Raw genomic sequence first — 2,884 nt, 5'->3', positions numbered from 1 at the left:
TTATAAAACTGTGCGTAGGATCCAAATGCCAAGTTTTGTGTGCGCCAAAAAATATTCCACCATGCGCACACACATTTGTAAGCAAACTTCCCTTTATAAATCAGTGTTCCTACAAGTGTGCGCAGATGAATCAGCTTCGCATCCTGCCCTGCACACGCCCCTTTTCAACCACAGATGGTCAATGCAAACTATCACATGAATGCGATCTGCATGTAAATGAGCCTGACGTGCTCTTGTTCTGTCGGTGTGAATTGGCTGCAGGTGTGAAAGTGGCAACGTGACATGATGCTGCAGCTCAACGGCGTCAGAGACAGAGCGCACGGTGGTGTGGTTTCGAAACCATGCCACCATGCTGGACTCGGTTCGGCACATCGTTACAACAATGACAACAGTTCTAGGGAATCTGAAACAAGTTATTAACCTGTCATCATCATTGTCCTAGAAGACCCTCTCCCTCCTTATTCTCCTCCAGCAGTGCCATGGTGCAGCATTACCCACGTACATTCTGAAGAATTAACAAACATGACGCTTTTCTTTATGCTGGTTTTTGTGACGAACAGCATTAAGTAGGACTAATAACAAGAAAACAGAGTGTAACGATTGTGTGAACGATTACTGGATTTTCCCCAGGCTTTGATATTTAATTGACTCTCGATCATATGTTCACAGTAGCATAGGATTATATCTAGTTATTTACACCATGTTAGGACTGGATGCTTTATTTCATGGAGTCACGCCGTCCTCTCCTCCGCCTGCGCTCTGGGAGTGGACAATACGACGGTGAGACGATGGTGATTAAATATAAAGAAGGAATTTTGATTTTGAATTTTCAGTTAGATTCTAAGAAGATGTTTCGAAAACACTAGTCCAATGCAAAATAACGCTCTTGAATTAAATCACCGTGGTAACGTGGATCTAACGCATACGGGTTGAAATTAAACATATGAAGTGCGATAATAAAAACATAATCGTTCTTCTCACTCTACATTTCTTTAGTCTGACTTCAGTTCACCACCACACCGTCTGTGTCGACAATTCCCCTTTTTCTCCAAACCATGCGTAGTAGTAGTTTGCTTAGGGGTGCGCACATTCTGCCATCAAGTGTGTTTTTTATAGATCACAACCTTGACGTGGAAAGTCACGTATGCCACTTTCAGGCCCCATTTTGTGCGTACGAAACGGTTATAAATGAGACCCCTGGCCCCCGGAACCGTTTAAAAGATGTTGCTTTACACCAATTATTTAATTCAATCTGATATACTTGAAAATAACTGATTCAAATAACAATAACAGAAAATGTTAAGATTAAAACGAATAATAATTCAAACCACATATACAAGACCTATTCCAAGGTAACACAATTTCTAATCTTAAGTAACAGATATAAAACAGGGTTTTTGTATGAGGGGCTTGTTATAACGAAACTGATTTACACATCACTACCTGTATTAACAGCTCCTAGACCACCTCAAGACAGGCAGGCAGGGTTGACAACCATGCCAGCCTACCAGGGTAAGACCACAATCAGTTCATAGCAGAAAAACTACATGCTTTTTGGTCAAATGATGCACAACTCTTTTGGCAATAATTTGTGACACCTTTGTCTCTTACAGACCTCAGTCAAACCCAAAACCTCTTCCAAGGTGAGACAAGAGTTATTACAGAAATCAAAAGGGTCTTTGTGTGAGGAACTCACCTGCTTTGCTTAACTGCTTGATTTGTCATGACAAGCTTAATTTCAAACATCATTAACAGCTGCCAGTCCACCGCGAGCCCGGCAGGAACACAGGCCAACCTACCAGGGTGAGATCACAATGAGTCAATAGTAGAAGCTATGTCTTTTTTTTTTGTCATATGATGCACAACTCTTTTTACAATAGTGTCTGACACATTTGCCTTTACAGATCTGAGTCAAACCCAAGACCTCTTCCTAGGTGAGACAAGAGCTATTACAGAAATTAAAAACGGTTGTGTGTGAGGGATTCAACTGCTTTAATTGCTAAGCTTGTTATAATGAAACTGATTTGCACATCACTACCTGAATTAACAGCTGCCAGTCCACCACGAGCCCGGCAGGAACACAGGCCAACCTACCAGGGTGAGATCACAATGAGTCAATAGTAGAAGCTGTGTCTTTTTTTTGTCATATGATGCACAACTCTTTTGGCAATAATGTGTGACACGTTTGCCTTTACAGACCTAAATCTATCTCAAGACCTCTTCCAAGGTGACACACGAGTTATTACAGAACTTAAATAGGGTTGGGTGAGGAATTCAACTGCTTTAATCGCTTGACTTGTTACAACAAAACTGATTTACACATCACTACCTGTATTAACAGCTCCTAGTCCACCTCGAGACAGGCAGGCAGGGTTGACAACCATGCCAGCCTACCAGGGTAAGACCACAATCAGTTCATAGCAGAAAAACTACATGCTTTTTGGTCAAATGATACACAACTCTTTTGGCAATAATTTGTGACACCTTTTTCCCTTACAGACCTCAGTCAAACTGAAGACCTCTTCCGAGGTGAGACAAGTTATTTAAAAGGGTCTTTGTGTGAGGAACTCACCTGCTATGCTTAACTGCTTGATTTGTCATGACAAGCTTAATTTCAAAACATCATTACCTGTATCAATAGCTGCCAGTCCACCGCGAGCCCGGCAGGAACACAGGCCAACCTACCAGGGTGAGATCACAATGACTTAATAGTAGAAATCACTCTTTTTACAATAGTGTCTGACACATTTGCCTTTACAGATCTGAGTCAGACCCAAGACCTCTTCCTAGGTGAGACAAGAAGTATTACAGAAGTTTAAAATGGTTGTTGTGTGAGGGATTCAACTGCTTTAATTGTTAGGCTTGTTATAACGAAACTGATTTA

The 2,884-nt window shown here is 41.4% G+C and overlaps 1 long non-coding RNA gene across 2 annotated transcripts; it reads left to right on the top strand.

The window, feature by feature from the left end:
• The first annotated feature begins 1,453 nt into the window (after nt 1-1,453).
• LOC146990366 (uncharacterized) lies at nt 1,454-2,295 on the top strand. Of its 2 annotated transcripts, XR_015035661.1 has the most exons (4): nt 1,458-1,512; nt 1,614-1,643; nt 1,756-1,803; nt 1,905-1,937. It is a non-coding gene; the product is annotated as an uncharacterized LOC146990366 (long non-coding RNA). The 2 variants fall into 2 exon arrangements; XR_015035662.1 differs by lacking the exons at nt 1,756-1,803; nt 1,905-1,937 and adding an exon at nt 2,051-2,295 and having other exon boundaries at nt 1,454-1,512.
• The last annotated feature ends 589 nt before the right edge of the window (nt 2,296-2,884 follow it).

Source organism: Trachurus japonicus, chromosome 3 (genome assembly GCF_045865225.1).
Source record: "Trachurus japonicus isolate A0001 chromosome 3, Traja_1.0".
Taxonomy (NCBI): Eukaryota; Metazoa; Chordata; class Actinopteri; order Carangiformes; family Carangidae; genus Trachurus; species Trachurus japonicus.
The sequence above is the reverse complement of the archived record's forward strand: the minus strand, read 5'-3'. Positions and strand labels throughout refer to the sequence as shown.